Consider the following 20,313-nt stretch of genomic DNA (forward strand, 5'->3'; position numbering starts at 1 on the left):
CGGGAAGTCATGAATTGTTGGACCAAAATGTAGATAAATGTTGCCTCAATGTTAGTTCATTAGTACATGATTCTTCAAATCTAACAACCAATATAAGGAAGATCCATAATGTTGCCGAACATTATGGATAAACTAAAGATAATACCAATTGAATAGTTGGCTTCCATCCATAAAATCCACAAAATGCAGATAAACTAAAGATAATTTACGAACTGTACCTTATATGTTAACGAAAGTCGGTTCTTTGCAGTAGGCATTTGCCATACTATGTAAGTGTAAAACTAATTTAAGAACCCTACCGTTTATGTTGTGCAAAACTACTTAGCTGTTGAGTAGACCGTTTCGGTATTTAAGTTTTCGTCATTTTAAGTTAACGAGAGTCGGTTCATTACAGTACGCATTCACTATACTATGTAATTTTAAAACTAATTTACAAACACTACCGTTTATGTTGTGAACGAAAGTCAGTTCGTTACAGTAGCTGTATGTTAAAGAAAGTCAGTTCGTTATAGTACGCATTCGCTATGTTGGGCACGCAATCGGTTCGTTACAGTAGCTATACTATGTAAGTTTAATACTAAATGTGAGCGTATGAGTTATTAGTGATGTGTAACATGGTATGCCCATACGGTTGCAAGCTTGGACGAAAACACGGCACCAGGGGCAGGGGGAGTCAACACATATAATTAAAAAAAAAAAGAAAAAGAATAAAAAAAAGTATAGGTGGCCAGGCTTAAATTTTTGAACAAAAACGAGAAAATATACACTGCAAATAGAAATTTTCAAACGAAAACAAGTTTAAATAATATAACCCACCTAATTTGATATAAAAAACGGACATAATTTCATCATTTTCAACTTTTATATACAAATACTTATAAAAACTACCATCTTACTAAATTTTTTTACAAAATAAGTCACCTCATACGCAAATCATCGCCATAGATTCATACAGACTACAAAATACATGTTCAAAAATCCCAATTATAGCATACACTGTTATCTTGGATTGTTCAAACCTGTAACTTTATAAACTAATTTGAAAACGCCGTTCTCGCATTTTTAATAGGCCCGTGTGGTTGGACAAGCTTACCACTGCTGCCAGCTATACCTGGAAACTACAATATTATTATTTGTAAAATGTAAATATGAGTTGAAACTGCATTTTCTATGCTTTCTTAAATGTTGTGATGAGTTGCAAATCTGATGTGTTTACTTTAAACTGGTTGTCTGACCCTGTGAAAGAATGTGATGAAACTATCAAGCTGGATTCTGGATACATGAGGGCTCACCGTCATTTAGGGTCACTTTTTATTTGTAAATCTTTATGTTATGCCTACAGACACATAATAAATGACAAATAAGTACAGTGGACAAGCTTTAACTTACACTTTTCATCAAAGACAACATACGAAAAACAATCTTAAGGAAAACCGAAACTTAAAAATAAAAATAAATAGTGGATTGATATGTAATATTGCCGATCAGATCATCTTTCGTCTACCTTTTAGCTTCTTAAAAATCAAACAAAAATCAAATTATTAAAATAATATGATTGCATTGTGGAAGATAATAAATTTGACTAAAAAAGCAGAGCAGCTATTAATTTTGTTCGAATTGGATTTGTAACTTAAGTATGCCATTTGAAGAGAAAAAAGAGCATTTAGCAATTTTTAGCTTAACTACGTTATTTTGAAGTTAATTACTTAGTAAAAAACATATTTTGCAATTTTCATTGGAAAAGATACCTGGTGGGTATTTTGACAAAAACCCGAAACCCTACGGGTAATTACCTGATAACTAGCCGACGGGTTTGGGACGGACTTTGATAATCGGATATGAGTTTGGGATACGTAGAGTCCTAAATCCATACCAAACCCGAACCATTGCCATCCCTAAAGTAAAGTAAAAAAACGTTTCAGTTTTTAATTGGTCAAAAATTAAGTGGGTTGTTCATTATTCTTTTACTGCCATGAAAACTGAGCACAAACTGACCAAAAAATTGCCCAGTAAAACACTGAGCAACAATCATGTAGACGAACGTGCTCCATCACAAGTAATATAAAACTCCTAGTTACCTGGTGGACGTAGGTTGCAGTGTAGCGACCGAACCACGTTAAATCTTTGTGTTCTTGAGTGGCAGAGAGGGAGAGTGTGTGGTCTGAGTGTTCAGTTGTTCGTGTGTATTCCGCAATTCGTGTTCAACAGGTGTTGTCGATCCTAACAACTGGTATCAGAGCTCAGGCTCTTGTTGTTGAACCGAACAGCCAGGTTGTTACGCACAGATAACCAGGGTTCTGACCAGAACCATCGTCGCTCAGGTGAATCACCGTCGCGATTCCGAAGCCGCCGCCGACCAGAACCGCCGTCATCCTATTTTCGTCTCAGCCGCAAAGATTGAAGGGGTGTATCTGTTCCGAATGTCAAGCATCGTATCAGTAACGTTTGACCGCCACTAGCAACAACACCGATCAGAAAATTGACTCGGCAGTTCCGCCGATTTATCTTACCAGAGATTTCAACAGCCACCGCTTGCAATTGTGATCTCACAGTTTTAAAAAAAAATCAAGCCGCCCGGTTTATTTTTTGCGTAGCAGATATGAGGATTGACAAAGATTTTTTTGTTGGTGGGAGTAGTTATTGTTCACGTGACTTTAGGGAAAGCAAACAAATAAAGATTTTTTTGTTTTTTTTTCAAACAAGTCCACCAATTTAGTCATTTGACGCAAGAGACCCCTCAAGTTTGATAAATGGCAGAAAGCAGCAAACTTCATATTGAGAAGTTTGATGGTAAAGATTTTGGTTGGTGGAAAATGCAAATGGAGGATTTGCTCGTTCAAAAGGATTTGGACGTGGTCTTGGGTGATAGACCAGAGAAGGTGAAAGAAGACGAATGGGAAACTTTGGATAAAAAGGCCAAGGCAGTTATTAGATTATCGCTGACGAAGGATGTTGCGTTCAACATTCTAAAGGAGACCACAATGCGTGGGATTATGGATGCGCTTTCTAATATGTACGAGAAGCCTTCGGTAGCAAACAAAATTTTCTTGATTCGTGAGTTAGTTAACACAAGGTTAAAAGAAGGAAGTTCAGTAACTGTACACATCAACAACATGAACTCGATTTTGTCCAGACTTGGGTCGGTTGGTATAAAATTTGAGGATGAGGTTCAGGCTCTACTACTGTTATCGTCCTTGCCTGATAGCTGGTCGGGAACTGTTACAGCGATTACTAATTCTACCAGCAAGTTCACTTTTGATGGGATTCGGGATCTCATTGTGGGTGAAGACATCAGAGGAAGAAATTCAGGTGAGTCTTCTAGTGGACTATTGCATGTTGGAAGAGGAAGAAGAAATAACAGAGGTAGTGGGAGCGGGAACAGGAAAAGGAGTCAGTCGAGGACTCGAAATGATGTGACCTGTTGGAACTGTAAAGAAGTCGGACATTTTAGAAATCAATGTCCAAATGAGAAGAAAGAAGTTAACGCTGCAGTAGACCACTTAGATGACGATGTTTTGATATGTAGTGTGGAGAACAGTGTGGATTCCTGGGTTATGGATTCGGGTGCTTCATTTCACGCTACCCACAGCAGTGAAGCACTGCAAAATCTGAAAGAATGTGATTTTGGTAAGGTAAGACTAGCGAACAATGAGGTTCTTGAGGTGACGAGCATGGGTGACTTAGATCTGAAGACTCCAGTCGGTTCATTGACTTTGAAGGATGTCCGGGTAATTCCAAGTCTGAAGAAACAGTTGATTTCTGTTGGGCAGCTGGATGAACAGGGGCACGAGGTTAAGTTCAGGAACGGGCAGTGGAAGGTTCTAAAGGGAAATCTTGTCATAGCTCGAGGAAAGAAACGAGGTTCGCTGTATATGGTCAGTTTACCGTCTGAGGGAGTAACCGTCCCAGTTCAGAAGAAGACCAAGATCCGGTTCACAGAATCTCGTGGGCAGACTTAGGTTTGCTTTGCAGATGGCAAACCCAGAGTCACGGGTCAGATTCAAGTTGAACGTGCTAAGAAAGGTTCAGGGAAATCAATCAGGAGCATTCTTGGAAGTGGGAGCACAGGACGTGCTTCAATCAGAGTTACCAGACTACAGTAGGTTAAGAGAACCAGTATTCCAGCTGTCAAAGTCTCTCCAGTTGATTATCTGCTTTATTCGGAGAGTGTTTATTCTCAGGATGTTCCAGGATCGGGCAGTTCGTGTCAGTGGGAGCCGATAAGAACAGAGAATGGGTCAGGGGCAGATTTAGCCATGACTGATGAGTTGAGGCTCAATGAGAGCTTCAACGGGCTTTCAGGTTAATTGTAGAGAAGGCCGGGGTAACTAGGAAGATACTGAAGATGAAAAGTTTCTTACAGAAATATAGATGCACAGTTGAAGTACATGTGAAGATTGTTCAGTGGCTTCAAGTGGGAGATTGTTGAGTGTGAAGCCACTCTTGTGGTTTGTCAAAACAGAGGCAGAAAAACATGTGTGAAAACTGCAACCATGTTTGTAGCCTGTCAAAAGAAGTGTCAAAAGAAGTGGCTCAAGACACTGTGTGTTATCCATTTTCTTCTGCAGCATTAATTTCTTTGTTTGACAAATTTCTATATAATCTCTATATAAGAGACTGATCTTGTATCTTTTTTTCACCATCACAAGTAATATAAAACTCCTAGTTACCTGGTGTACGTAGGTTGCAGTGTAGCGACCGAACCACGTTAAATCTTTGTGCTCACCTTGTGTTCTTGAGTGGCAGAGAGGGAGAGTGTGTGGTCCGAGTGTTCAGTTGTTCGTGTGTATTCCGCAATTCGTGTTCAACAGGTGTTGTCGATGGGTCTGATTTATTGTGTATTAAAATAAGTCACGACACCTAATGATATGGACATTATTAAAAAAATATAGACAAACTCTAAAAAGTGAATGTGCGGAAAAAATTAACATAATACATGGTGATGATGTAGTAGTAAACATGCAGAAGAGGAAACATACCTATCACAAACCACACAGGAGCTGCATACTATAAAAACAACAAGAAACCCCTAAGTGCAAAAGACACAAAAGCTTAAAAGCCATTAATTTAGCAATATAAACAAAAAAAAATCCAACAATTTTTCAAGTAGATTAAAACATCATGTATAAACGGAGAGGATGAAGACGTACATGGTTTTCGTGACTGAAGCATGTGAAGGCAAACATTGGCGAACGAAGACAACCGTCAGTCATCGAATTGATGGTTGGTTGCTGCAGCCTTCGGTATGACTCCAGTATCTCCCAACGGTTCCTATGATTGGTGTGTCATCCGGGTGATTTTCTTGGAGTTGACCTTGCAGATATCTGTTTAACTTCATCAATACTCCAAGTTCCTAAAATGGGCCTATCTTCAATGCTCTTCCAAGAAGTTAAGTAAACAATTCTTAGCACTCGAAAAAGTGACGGCACATGTACATTGACCAGAATTGAGCATACAAAGACAGTCATTGCCTAAGAAATAAGAACAGAAAAAACAGTCAGTTCATCGAGCTCTTTTAGTGGAATAAGCTTAATTATTTTCTTAGAAAGTTCATCCTTAGAAACCGCACATCTTATAAGAATATCCACTTCATAATTTGCATCTTCCGGGCTTTTGTCCACATCATCTAACAGCATGCAAATACATTGACACACATATACATATAAGTAATTTCTGATCGCTAAATCTAAAAATGAACTATCACAGAATACAGATGTCCAGCCTCCTGTAAGACTCATGACTCTTGGAAAGTTAACTATAACGCCCCATATGACACGATCCTCAATTGAAAAGGCAAGGGTACTTTCGTATTATTAGTGCAGCGGACACATACAAGCCTGCTAAGCTTCAAAAATGACAAACATTATCTAGGAGAAAAGATGATTGCACACACGTCCATCTTTAAGCTTATATTGTTGCAATAATGCATAATAGTTTTCTAAACTATTTTCCTCTTCGGTTTATCTCATGTACCTTTCATCATGTGACCCCTTTACCTAAGCGTATCTGCTGATTTAACATGAACGTCCTAATCAGCATGTTTAAACATTTGGTGCATTGTGTCCATATTAGATGAAAAAACCATAATTACCAGAATAAGAAACAAAGCCACCTTCATCACCAACATTTTGTGCATCATGTCTATAATTTTTCTTAATGGCTGCCTGCTTACAGGTATATATAAAAAAATATTAAAAAAACAAAAAACAAAAATAAATCACACTAATAACCAGAATTCAAAATTATGAGTTGGTGTATATTCTAAAACCCCACAAGCCCTGTAGCTACACTCTTTAGTAGCCTTCATCAATAATTAAATCAGGCTTTCAAAATAGATTGTTGTGAACTGAATTTAATTTAATTCCTTGCATGTAAGTTTCTATGAAATGAATGTGGCCTTTTGTCTTTGCATTCATATAAAACCACGAGTGACCTAAACCTATTTGAAGCAGTATTTGGTGCAATATTGAGCCAAATACGTGAATTCGTTAACTGCTGCTGAATGATAGTTTGACTTTCAAAAGGTTAAACAATCACAATTCCTAACGGACCCAAAATGAAGTTGACCAGCAATACACCAATCTTCCAAAATGCGTCTGATGGGAACTGAATGTGTATAACTACCATTTTAGCATAAACTCTGTACAAGAAATTTCCTAAATTCAAAAACGATTATCAAATTAAGCACAAAATTGAAGAAGAAATAAACAAAATTTGCAAGAACATAGAAGATGTAGAAATAAAAAAACACAAACAAGGTCAAAACTGGGCTCCAATTAGGGATCAGATGCATTCAAATTAAATACTAAAATCAACGATAAATCAACAGAAATTAATTAAAGTCAACGAAATCCTAGAAACCGGTATATAATTTACCTGAAATGGGCGCCAGAGCATGAGAGAGATTGATGATGCCCGAGGGAACAGTCAGCCAAGCGAAAAAGAGGATATGTATGTATGTATGTAGGTTGGGATGTTGGGTTATTGAACAGCGTTAGGTTTTTTAGGAAGAATTGAAATTGAAGGGAGCAACTGAAGAGTGTTACGCTTACGTGGGCATTAATGGAGGCCAACGTTTGTAACGGGCATGCTTGAATGCTCCGGAGATTGGCCGGAGAGTTGATCTGAGATTTAATAAGCAATTAATAGAGCGGCGTCTCACTGGAAATAACAAATTACCATTTTTATCCTTCTTATGTGTTTTATAGATAAGAGAATGGATCAAATAAGAAGTTTGATTCTCTGTATTTTTGTCTAATACCTTAATATTAAAAACCCACTTAATTTAATTTCAAAAACCCATTTAATTAAAACCCACTTAAATTTACACTTATCTCTTACAACTACCACCGCCCACCGCCACCACCTTGCCGGAAAAGTCTTCAAAAATTTCGTCGGAAAATAAAACACAATGAAAAAGACACGATGTAAAAAACACAATGGAATAAACACTATGAAAATAAAAGCACAATGACAAAAACACAATTAAATTACACAATGTAAAAAACACTATGAAAAAATAAAACACACTTGTATAACACAATTTTGTAAAACACAATTTTGGTAAAACACACTATGTAAAAAACCCACGAATTTTTTTTTATTTTTATATATCAATATGGTACTCATATAAAAGATAAAAAAAACTCGTTATTATGGTGAAATTGTTTTGAAATAAAAATGTCGTATAAAAAAGTTATGAGCGTTTTAAAATGATGGGGGTATTTGACATGTGCATTGCATGTGGAGAGAGAAAGTCAACAAATGTATTATCCCTATTATGCCCTTACTCTTGTTTTACACTTGATGATCTCTCTAATATAATCTCAATCATTCAATTTTAAAATGAATGGACAAGATTATTTCCTATCCTTCTTAGGAAAACTAATCTTCTTATTATAACTCAACCCTTATAGATAATATAGATATAAATGTTTAAAACCGGTTGGCGGGTACTAATTAACTAAATTATGATATAAGTGTGTACTCGGGTTGATGGGTTGTAATAAATGGGCTAAATAGGTTGGTGGGTCAACTTGTTTAATTAACTAAGAGAAAATTACCATTTGCCTCCCTGGGTAATATCATCGCGAGATGGATTGACCACTGAAAAAGAATTTGCGCATGTTGCGCCTCTGAGTTTCTCGGGCGGGTCAGGGTGTGCCATTCCGTTAGTCAAACTATCGTTAACCATCCAGATGACTTGTGTAATGACTATTATGCCCTTTTAAGCTGCGCAATTAAAACATCTGTGTTTCAAATAATTAACAAATGTACCCCTGCAACCTAATTCCCTCTAAAATTTAAAAAAATCATTTTTTTATTATTTATATCACTGAACCGAACCCGAAAACAACAAAATGAACCTATATAATTCACTTTTTTTATATATGTTTCACCCGAACCGAAACCGAAAACAACGAAACGAACCTATATATTTCACTATTTTTATTTACTTTTCACCCGAACCGAACCCCGAAAACAACAAAAACGAACCTATATATTTCACTTTTTTCACCCGGACCGAACCCGAGAACAACAAAACGAACCTATATATTTCACTTTTTTCACCCGAATCGAACTCGAAAACAACGAAACGAACCTATTTATTTCACTTTTTTCACCCCAACCGAACCCGAAAACAACGAAACGAACCTATATATTTCACCTTTGTTATATATTTTTCACCCGAAAACAATGAAACTGTAAGTCCCGAATCTGGATCACTACAGTATGATATCAACCCAAACACGATGTTAGTGCGGAATCCTAACAACGTGATGATTCAAGAACAATATAGAAGAACAATATGAATATATGAAAACAATAATACACCAAATGCACACGATTATATTAACAAATCGTCTGGTACATGAGTTTACACAAACCGGTATTGCTCTCTAGATGGTGGCTATGAAGGTTTATTCGAGATCTCTGGTTCTGCTCACCAACCACTGAACTAGCAACCAAAACCCTATACAATAGATTATATATATATATATATATAGAGTCACCAACTAGCTAGCCCAACAAAGCCCAAAGCCCACCGAGATCCATAATGGATCTCGGTTTACATACATAGCCCAACACGAAAACCAATAAAGATAGAACTAAGTACAAACCATCAAATATGGACCCAATAGAAACAAACCTATATATTTCACTTTTGTTATATACTTTTCACCCGAAAACAACGAAACGAACCTATATATTTCAATTTTTTTATATACTTTTTACCCGAAAACAACGAAACGAACCTATATATTTCACTTTTTTCACCTGAACCGAACCCGAAAACAACGAAACGAACCTATATATTTCACTTTTTTTATATACTTTTCACCTGAAAACAACGAAACGAACCTATATATTTCATTTTTTTCACCTGAACCGAACCCGAAAATAACGAAACGAACCTATATATTTCACCTTTTTAATATACTTTTCACCTGAAAACAATGAACGAACCTATATATTTCACTTTTTTCACCCGAACCGAACCCGAAACAACGAAACGAACCTATATATTTCACTTTTTTACCCGAACCGAACCCGAAAACAACGAAATGAACCTGTATATTTAACTTTTTTCACCCGAACCGAACCCGAAAACAACGAAACGAACCTATATATTTCATTTTTTATATACTTTTCACCCGAAAACAACGAAACGAACCTATATATTTCACTTTTTTTATATACTTTTCACCCAAACCGAACCCGAAAACAACGAAACAAACCTATATATTTCACCTTTTTGATATACCTTTTCACCCGAACTGAACCCAAAAATAACGAAACGAACACGAATTAATATATTGTTGAATCTAAAAGACAAAAACTTGTTTCCATTAATCTTTTGTATTAATATATTGTGCTTGTCTTGATATTGGTGGTGCCGGATAAAACTTGGTTGCCGGAAAATAGTTGGTTGCCGGAAAAAAGGGAAACGGGGAAACGAGTGTCGGCGCCGGAAAAACGAGTGTGCTTCGGGTGGTGATTTTGGTGGTGATTTGAGAGAAATATGTTAGAGATAAGATGGTGTGCTTCGGGTCGTCAGAGAAACAAGTGTCGGCGCTGGAGATGGTGCTACGATGATGATGATGATGATGATGATGATGATGATGATGAGCTGCTGTTGTTAATCCCATATTATTGTTATTGTTATTGTTATTAATATGATTCATCTGCTACGATGATGAATATTATTATTATTATTATATTTATTATTTATTAGAAGATTAGTAAAATACCCTTGCCATCCAACAGTCAACTGACGGAAGGAACCAAAAAAACCCGCCCAAGAAACACACAGAGGCGCAACATGCGCAAATTCATTTTCAGTGATCAATCCATCTCGCGAAGATATTACACAGGGAAGCAAATGGTAATTTCCTCATTAATTAAACAAGATAAAGATCAACCTATTTAACTAAAAGGACTAACAATGCTAAACTGAACACGACCCGTTTAATAAAAAAGTCAACCCGAATACAACATATATTAAATGGGTTAAATATGATAACCTAGAGGTATGTATGGGTCAGTTAATGTTAAAACCGAACCAAAAATCCAAAAATTTAGTTGAGTTTTTTTTAAACCTTGCGGTTTCAATTCTTTCGGATTTTCGTTTGGGTTCAGTTTTGGTTTTATTGGGTTTCGTTTGGTTTTGCTTTTCAGTTTGCCTTTTGGGCTTCAAATTTTTGGGGCGAAAAAACATTTGGCACAAAATATTTAGTTAACACTATTTATTTAATTCTTATAAAGTACTGAAAATTCAAAATTAGTAATGCAAATTCATAAGTTTGGTTTGGTTCGGGTTTTCTGATTCTAGTTGAATATAATAATTAGATTAAATTGTATTTAATCATGTAGGTTAGACCTGCAGTTAGACCTGCAATGCTATATGAAACAGATTGTTGGGCCATCAAGAAGGCACAAGTGCGGAAGATGGAGGTAGCAGAAATGAGAATGCTACGTTGGATGTGTGGGCACACAAGGTTAGACCGAATAAGAAACGTCATGTTTCGGGAGAGATTAGGGATATCGAACATAGCAGACATGATAAGAGAGTGGAGATTGAGATGGTTTGGACATGTGAAGAAAAGACAAACGACGAATCCTGTTAGATCCATAGAAAACATTACTATAGAGGGGAGAAGGGGTAGAGAACGACCTAAATTGACTTGGGATGAGAGGATTAAGCATGATTTGATAGACCTAAACCTCTCCGAGGACATGGTTGAGGATAGGAATTCTTGGAGAAGTAGAATTAAAGTTAAGGATTTTTAGGGAGAAAGGAATACCTTAGGGCTTCTATTTACCTGATTTTAGTCACACCATAATAATATTTTCTCTACATAAATAGTATTGTTATTATTATTATTATTATTATTATTATTACTGTTAAACTCTGATTTCCTTTGTATTGCTTCATACATATGTACTTTAGAGCTGAGGGTCTCTCTGGAAGCCACCTCTTTATCCATGTGGATAGAGGTACGGTGTGCCTACATCCCACCCTCCCCAGACCCTACTTATAGCTATGCTATTGGTGGGATTTCACTGGGTATGATTGATTGATATGATTGATTGTATTTAATCATGTAAATTATAATCTAGGGAGAGTCTAAGCTCTTGTATATGAAAATTTTGGTAAGGCCACTAGGCCAGCCTCTTGAGAGGGTTTCTTTGTAATAAACTTAGATTATAAAAACAACGATCTACAAGAAATTAAAAATGCCACACTAAACCAATTTTTTGTCAAGGGTTTTATGTTATTCATGGTGTCGTCGGATATGACTTTGAACACCCGAATATGACTTTGAAAGGTGTTCAAGATGTTGTAGCGTCTTTTATAAAAACAATTTAACTAATTAAGTACAAATCTAAACAAATACCACTGCCATTCTATTCAGACATCATTGACATGTCATTCGAGTAGTAATGTCATATGACAGATGAAAATGGCGCATGGGTCGCATGAGGAGCAAAACATACGACCCAATGATATTTTTGGCTAACAAAGAAAGAATCGCTATGACCACTAACAAAAACATACGACCCCGTGACCATTTTTCATGACATGTCATACGAGTCACAATGTCATGTAGCAGATGAAAATGGTCACCCGGGTTACACAAAGAGCAAATCATACAACCAAATGATGCTTTTGACTAACAAAGAAGCTACTGATGACCATTTTTCATTGTATGTGATCAACAAGTCATTTGTTATTCAGTTTCTTTGTCGAGAAACAGCCCGAACTGCAGTGCACACGCAAAGCAAAAGTAAATCATGAGACGTTCAACGTTTCGCTTTCCGTTAACGAATTGGTGAGGAACAGAGTTTTATCCCCATCAACAAGACATGGAAGCTTTCTTTATTTTTTGAAAAATTAATTTTCAATTTTCAGAACATAATCATGTCACCCATCTAAAATCAAAATATTATGTTCCCAAATTTCAAACCATCACCACAAAACATAATAAGTTAAGGATTTAGAAATCAAATTCATCTGAAAAACAGACAACTTCTTTGCACATCCTCCATGGATGAATCATTTATAATGGTGTTGATAATGATTAATGGGAAAAAAATGAGTGATACTGTTTGAATCTAGCAAGATGAGGAGAGAGTAATTAGGATTTTCATGTGATGGTTGGATCACATTTTCTAGAAAGATGATGATATATACATAGTACTATAGTAGTGTACTAGTTTGGGGGCATGAGATCCGGTCATCACTTGCCACGTTTCGACCTTTTGTTGGATACCATGTTTCACTTTTTAATTTTTAATTTTTAATCTTTTTATATTTCCCATTTTATTCGATAAGATTTTTAATTCTACTTTTATATTTATAAGGATGATGAAATAGTATCGGGTGTTGCAATTGAACCAGTATCAAAATGAGCAATTCGATACTAGTATAGGTACTAAACTTTTGAGAAAATCGGGAACGGAATTTTTGGGATCGGTACCGGTACTGTATTTACCGAACTTTTTCCTACTGTAATGATACCGAACCGATCATTTTGGGTCTCAGTACCAAGTTTTTTGGGAAAATCAAGATCGCGATTTCTGATGTCGGTACTGTTTCGGTCAAAAATTAGCAATTTAACTTTTGATCAAATTAGTGCGTGAGGCTAGGTGCTAAATAGTAAAAAGATTGAACACGAGGATATGATTACGAGGGAAAAAACCCTTGAATATAATAGTCTTCGTTTCGGTCAAGAGTTTACAACTTAATCTTTAGTCGAATACCTTCGGTTAAAGATTATGAGCCTAACTTTTGGTTGAATTACGTGTGATTATTATAATCTCCGGCACAAAAAACCCCCGAAAGGTGAAAACTATCACCGTCAAGTTTATTAATATCAAAAACGGGTGATTACCGAGGTTGGAACTGATATAATATCGAGAGCTAAGTGTTACAGTGATTGCTAGTAGGCTAGATCGTGAAAGTGTGTGTTTCCTATTGATATTATCAGCTCTAATTATAATAAGAAAATTACAACTGTTATCCCGAAATATCCGGAAACCCTAGACTACTTCTTCAACCAAGCCGTTACTGCCCACGTTGTTTGTTGACGAAATTCAAGTAGCATTCCGTTGAAATCCACGTTCTTATAAACATATTTAACACGTGGTATTATCTGCAAAACAAATAAAAATAATATAGGACGAAATATCATCCTCAGGATATTGACACTAGAAGGATAGCTCGGAATCCCTAACTAACTCTCCGAGTATTCCGGAACTGAAAGAGTCTTCCAATATAGCCATTGAGGAACTCTTCTTTTGAGTCTATCCACGTTCTTCAATGTTCATTCCACGTCTTTGACCGATTCTTTTGGGAGTTACTCATCAAATGTGGTCCCACACATGTTAATATTAACAATAAGTGCGAGATTTCAGCATAATAGTCAATTGTTGACCATTAACCATTACTTGGCCTTTAATCCCAGCAGTTATAACCCATTCCACACGTTTTATGTAACCACCAACCGTGTATTTCGCATGGATTAAATCAACAATTAATATCTGCAATTATAAATCAACACCAAGAGAGAAATATCTATTTATTAGCACTAATACTCAAGATACTAAACTTATTCGAGAATCCTGAACATATTCGGAATCCTGAGCATAGATCCGACTATAAAATTTGGGCCCTAACAATTGTCCCCAAAATTTGACAACTGTTTTTACCAATTTCAGCTGTTAAATTTCTAATGATAAACGGTTTTCCATGTAGCATCAAAATTTTATGATTTAGCACCGACTAAAGTTGACAATATTACGGGAATAGATCAGTCCTTCGAAATCCCTGTTCCCGTTATTAGAGAAAAATTTAAGTTTGTTAGAAATGAAAATTTTCTTAGTAATAGTTTAAGTTTTACCAATAAACCACTATCAAGTCATAAACTTTAAATACTTGCAAATAGTAAATCATACCAGAACCGCATATCAATTAACCTGGAAATTGTCCAGACCGTCTTATCCTTGCAATAAGATCATTGTTTAGAGTATTCTTCTAATCCTGGGGATATAACAATAGAATTGTGACATTAACATTATCCTGAAAATATTATTAGAAATTCTGGCGACAAGGCCCTTTAGAAGAGATGTAAATTTCTTAAACCTTAAGAATGAACTGGCGTCAAGGCCCTTTTGAAGAGATGTAAATCTCTTTAACCTTAGATTATGGTACGTCTACCATAAACATATGATTCAAACCATTAGCCGAGGATAACGAGGTAACAAGTCACTATATTTCATGTGCTGGCCCCGCCTATCAAACTAAGGCCGAATAAATCATGCGCTACAGGCGTCTTAAGAAGAGATGAAGATCCCTTGAACCTCAATATCCAAACCATTAGCCGAGGATAACGAGGTAACAAGTCACTATATTTCATGTGCTGGCCCCGCCTCTCAAACTAAGGTTGAATATACGTGCTCTACAGGCGACTTAAGAAGAGATGAAGATCCCTTAACCCTTGGAATAGGTGAAAACCTCTTATACCTTAAGGATAAGCTGGCGACAAGGCCCTACAAAACAGTCAATTCTAATTGAGGGGTGGGTGTTAGCCTTGCTAACACCCCTCCGATGCTTAAGTCAGTACCTTGTATGAAGAATAAGAATAATAATAAATGAATAAAAGTTTAAGTTTGAGTACATACCTTAACTGTTAAGTATAACAGTTATCCTCGGGATAGGAATCTTACATGAAATATTTTTTGAGATGAATAGAAGTCCAAGCCCTTGGTAGTAGGTCACCATCCAAAGTAGATAATTTGTATGCCCCCTTTCCTGCTTCTGAATCGATCAGGTAAGGGCATTCCCACTTTGGAGCGAGCTTGCCATCCGTAGGATTGGTAGTATTCTGAAAAGCTTTTCGGAGAACCAAATCGCCTTCTTGAAACCTTCGAACTCTGATATTCTTGTTGTAGGACTTTGCTATCTTCTGTTGATAAGAAGCCATTATGATCTTTGCCAAATCCCGGAGTTCTTCTACCGCATCTAGATCTTCAAGTAGGCTTCGAGTGTTATCTTCGGGATTTTGATGAGTGACTCTGGCCGTTGGGATAACCATCTCTGTGGGGATAACTGCTTCAGCTCCAAACACTAATGAGAAAGGAGTCTGACCCGTAGCATTCTTCGAAGTGGTTCTATCTGCCCAAAGAACGAAAGGAAGTTCCTCGGCCCATTTTCCTTTCTTAAACCCCAACTTTTTCTTCAGGTTATTGATGATGATTTTGTTGCTTGATTCGGCCTGTCCATTAGCTTGAGGGTGGACAGGTGTTGATGTGATCATCTTGATTCCCCAACTGGCACAGAAGTTGGTTGTTCTTTTGCCGATGAACTGTGAGCCATTATCACACACTATCTCTGCTGGAATCCCAAATCTGTTCAGGATATTACGCTTGATGAATGAGATGACTTCTTTTTCTCTGACTTGAACAAAGGCTTCCGCTTCGATCCACTTAGAGAAATAATCCGTCATTGCCAGCATAAAGACTTTTCCTCCTGGGGCTCTTGGTAATTTCCCCACGATATCCATCCCCCACTTCACGAAAGGCCAAGGGGATATAATAGGATATAATGGTTCTGCTGGCTGGTGTAAAATGTTGCTATGTCTCTGGCATGCATCACATTTCTGAGAATAATTCATATCATCTCTCTTCATCGTTGGCTAGAAATACCCCGTCCTCGGGATTTTGGAGAATAGAGCTCTGCCCCCAGTGTGATTCTCACAATCTCCATCATGGATATCTTGAAGAACTTCTTGAGCTTCTTCCTTCTCCAAGCACCTAAGATATGGTCCTGCAAGAGGTTTATAGTATAATATATCATTCATTATAATATATGGGATTACCTTTGTGCGAAAAGCTCTTGGGTTTTCATCTCTGGGGATAACCCCATCCTTAATATATTCTTTGATTGGGGTAATCCAGAAGTTTTCACTATTCTCAGGATTCTTGGCCCCCATATCTTCGCCATCTTTTGATATTTCATTGACACCTTGCTCTTCTATCACTGGGCTTAGGATATGTACGATAGGGATCTTGACACCTTCTGGTATCCTGAAGGATGAAGCTAAATAAGCTAGGGCGTCTGCTTCAACATTCTCTTCCCTAGGTACCTGCGAAATATCAAACGTTTCGAAACACTTTGCTAGTTTTTTAACTAGCTCTAGATATTTCATTAGTCTTTCTCCTCTAACAGTATATGAACCATTAAAATGATTAGTTAATAACAATGAATCAACATGTACTTGAATAAACCTGATTTTCATGTCGATTGCTAGTTGTAATCCTGCTATCAAAGCTTCATACCTGTGGCGATTTCAGCAGAATCCCGAGACCTGTTCCCCTAACATTTGAAGCACCATCAGTGTATAGAATCCACTTATCTTTGGTTTCTTCAAGTTGTTGGACTTCCAAGTCTGCCTTTTCTTTAAGTTCATTGGTGAAATCAGCCACAAAGTCTGCTAATGCCTGGGATTTGATGGCAGTTCTAGGTTCATATGTTATATCATATGCACTTAGCTTTACTGCCCATTTTGCCATTCTACCTGACATTTCTGGTTTTCTCAAAACAGACTTAATAGGGTAATTAGTTTTAACACATATAGAGGAGTTTCAAAATAATGTCTAAGTTTAGTAGATGCCATAATAAGTGCTAAAATTAACTTCTCAAGATAAGAATACATGGTTTCAGCATCCAAAAGACTTTTACTTACATTATATATTGGATGTTGTTGACATTCGAGATCCTTAGCCAGAACTGCACTTATAGCATTATTTGATACAACAAGATATAGAGATAGAGATTCACCTTCTTCTGGTTTTACCAATAGAGGAGCAGAAGAAAAATAAGCTTTTAGGGATGATAAAGCTTCCTCATGCTTACTGGTCCATTCGAACCTCTTGTTTTCTTCAGGATATCGTAAAATTCTTTGCATTTTTCTGAGGATTTGGATATGAACCTGTTGAGCGCCGCTATCCTACCGGTTAGCCTTTGAACATCCTTGACCGATTCTGGGGATTTCAGATTCAGGATAGCTTGTATCTGCTCTGGACTCGCCTCTATCCCCCTTTTGGTAACCATGTATCCCAAGGATTTGCCAGCCTTTACTCCGAAATGACATTTCGAAGGATTCAGCTTCATGTTGTATTTTTCGAGGATATCAAAGGCCGTCTTGAGATCTTGAAGGTGATCTTCAGCTTTTTTGGATTTCACCACCATATCATCAATATAGACCTCCATTGTGTCCCCCAGTTGCTCTTTGAACATCATGTTAACTAACCTCTGATAGGTTGCACCTGCATTTCTAAGTCTAAAGGGCATAGCAATATAACAATAAATACATGTGGGAGTCATGAATGCCGTATCTTCTTGATCTGAGGCTCCATCTGGATTTGCTGAAATCCTGAGGATGCGTCCATAAATGTCAGCATCTCGTGGCCGGCTGTAGCATCCACCATTGAATCGATGTGTGGTAGAGGGAATGGATCTTTAGGACAAGCCTTATTCAAGTCTGTGAAATCCACACAAACTCTCCATTTGCCATTCTTTTTCTGTACAACCACCACATTTGCTAACCATCGGGGATATTGAACTTCCATAATCATTTTTTTCCTTCAAGAGTCTTTCTACTTCTTCTTGAATAATTATGTTTCTTTCAGGTGCAAATTTTCTTCTTTTTTGATGGATTGGCCTGAAAGAATTATCAATTCCAAGTTTATGTGTTATAATATCTTTGGAAATACCTGTCCTATCTTCATGTTTCCATGCAAATGTTGATAACCTTGATTTGAGGAAATCGAGCAATTTTGACTCAATATCCTCAGGAATGCTAGTTCCTATCAGCACTTTGACTTCAGGATCCTTGGGATAAAGAGGTACTTCTTTAATTTCTTTTTCCCTGGCCTCCATTACGCCTCGTGCTGGCTTCTGTAATTGCTACGCCTGCTTGGGTTTGGCAGTACACTTCATGGAAGAGGTGTAGCAATTCTTTGCGTCTTGTTGGTCACTAATAATTTTGATAACTCCCCACGGACTTGGGAGCTTCACACATTGGTGATAAGTGGAGGGAACCGCTTTCATATCATGTATCCAGGGCCTGCCTATTATAATATTGCAACAAGATAAACAGTCAATAACACAAAATTTTTGCATTTTATTTACCCCTTCAACATATATTGGGAGCTTAATCTCCCCAATAGTGCTCTTAGTTTCTCCACTGAATCCAAACAATACTAAGGAACTGGGGACAATCTCATCCTCAGGAATATTCATCTTTTTCAGCACGTCAAATTGAATGATGTTGACAGAGCTTCCGCCATCTATGAGGATCCTGCGAACATAACGGTTAGCCACATATAAAGTTATTACCAAACTATCATGATGAGGATCCTGAACATCAACTCTATCGCTTTCATCGAAGGATATAATCCTCTCTTTAGTGAGAATAGATGTCTTTGTTGGCCTGTCAGCCACTTCTAACTTTCTTTGGTCAACATTTCTCTTTGCAACAGAATACGAGGTTCCACAGATGTCGGATCCTCTGGATATGAACATGATTGTTCTTGCATCTGTTGGTGGAGGAGTCGGCTTTTCAGGAATTTTCTCAGGATCCTGCTCTCTTCCCTTCTTCTTGCCAAGTAGCTCTTTTAAGTGGCCCTTGCTGAGAAGATAACTGATCTCCCTTCTAAGTGCAATGCAATCATCGGTCAAGTGCCCAAAGTCTTCGTGGAAAGCACACCATTTTGATTTGTCTTTCCAGGCTCCTGGTCTCTCCGTTTTCCTTGGCCACCTGGCTTTCTCACCTAAATCCTGCATAGCACACATTAATCCACCAATATCAACAGAAAAACAATATTCAGAGATCTTAGGATATTCTTCATCGTTTTCTTAATCTACTGCATTAATCCTGGGGTTATCAGGCTTGTAGTAAGGCTTTGCTCGATATGATTTTCCTGGGGATTCGGATTTCCTGTTCGTCTGATCATACTTCGGGATATCGAGCTTAGAATTTTTCTTGTCATCTTCTAGCCTGATAAACCTCAAAGCTCTGCTTCTTGCTTCGTCTAATGACCTGCATGGAGTCATAACAAGATCATCATAGAAAGAGGAGCCTTTTTCTAACCCCAACTTGAGAGCTTCCACTGCTGAAGCAGGGTTTAGATTCGGGATTTCCAACGACTCCTTACTAAACCTGGTAATAAAATCTCTTAAGAATTCCTCAGGATTTTGGGTAACCCTATAAAGATCACCTGTCATTTTCTCAAAAGTTCTACTGCAAGAAAACTGGTTATTAAACAGGTTAACTAAATGAGAAAAAGAATTGATAGTGTTAGAAGGAATACTCAGTAGCCATTTCATGCCTGCTTCGTTCAAGGTAGATCCAAACCCTTTGCAAAGACATGCCTCTTTGATTTCCATAGGGATTTGATTGATCTCCATGCGTTCTCTATATTGTGCGACGTGTTTCTCAGGATCCGTTGAGCCATCATATAGCTTCATATTTGGAGTTTGAAACCGTTTTGGGATCTGTACGTTGCTAATCAATGGCACAAACCGGGATATCCTGTGACTATCAGTGGGAACTTCAGCTATGGGACGTTACGCCGGGGACATTCGATATCATGTCCTTAAGTTTCTGCAATTCTCGGGCTAAGCCTGGACTTATGCCTGCATCCTGGCAAAATCCTTGATTAGCATTAAATGGAATCGTATTGAAAGGGTTACCCTGATTAACATTTTGAGGAGCGGTCTGGGCGATGTAGCTCATATTCCCAAAC

General features: G+C 37.3%; 1 long non-coding RNA gene across 1 annotated transcript; it reads left to right on the plus strand.

Annotated features, from left to right (window-relative positions):
- The first annotated feature begins 14,678 nt into the window (after nt 1-14,678).
- On the plus strand, nt 14,679-14,993 carry LOC143542210 (uncharacterized). The gene is made up of 2 exons (XR_013136867.1): nt 14,679-14,762; nt 14,900-14,993. It is a non-coding gene; the product is annotated as an uncharacterized LOC143542210 (long non-coding RNA).
- Nucleotides 14,994-20,313: the final 5,320 nt, after the last annotated feature.

This window comes from Bidens hawaiensis, unplaced genomic scaffold (assembly GCF_021521415.1).
Source record: "Bidens hawaiensis isolate Kalapana, Puna unplaced genomic scaffold, B.hawaiensis_p1.1 tig00012795_1, whole genome shotgun sequence".
NCBI classification, from domain to species: domain Eukaryota; kingdom Viridiplantae; phylum Streptophyta; class Magnoliopsida; order Asterales; family Asteraceae; genus Bidens; species Bidens hawaiensis.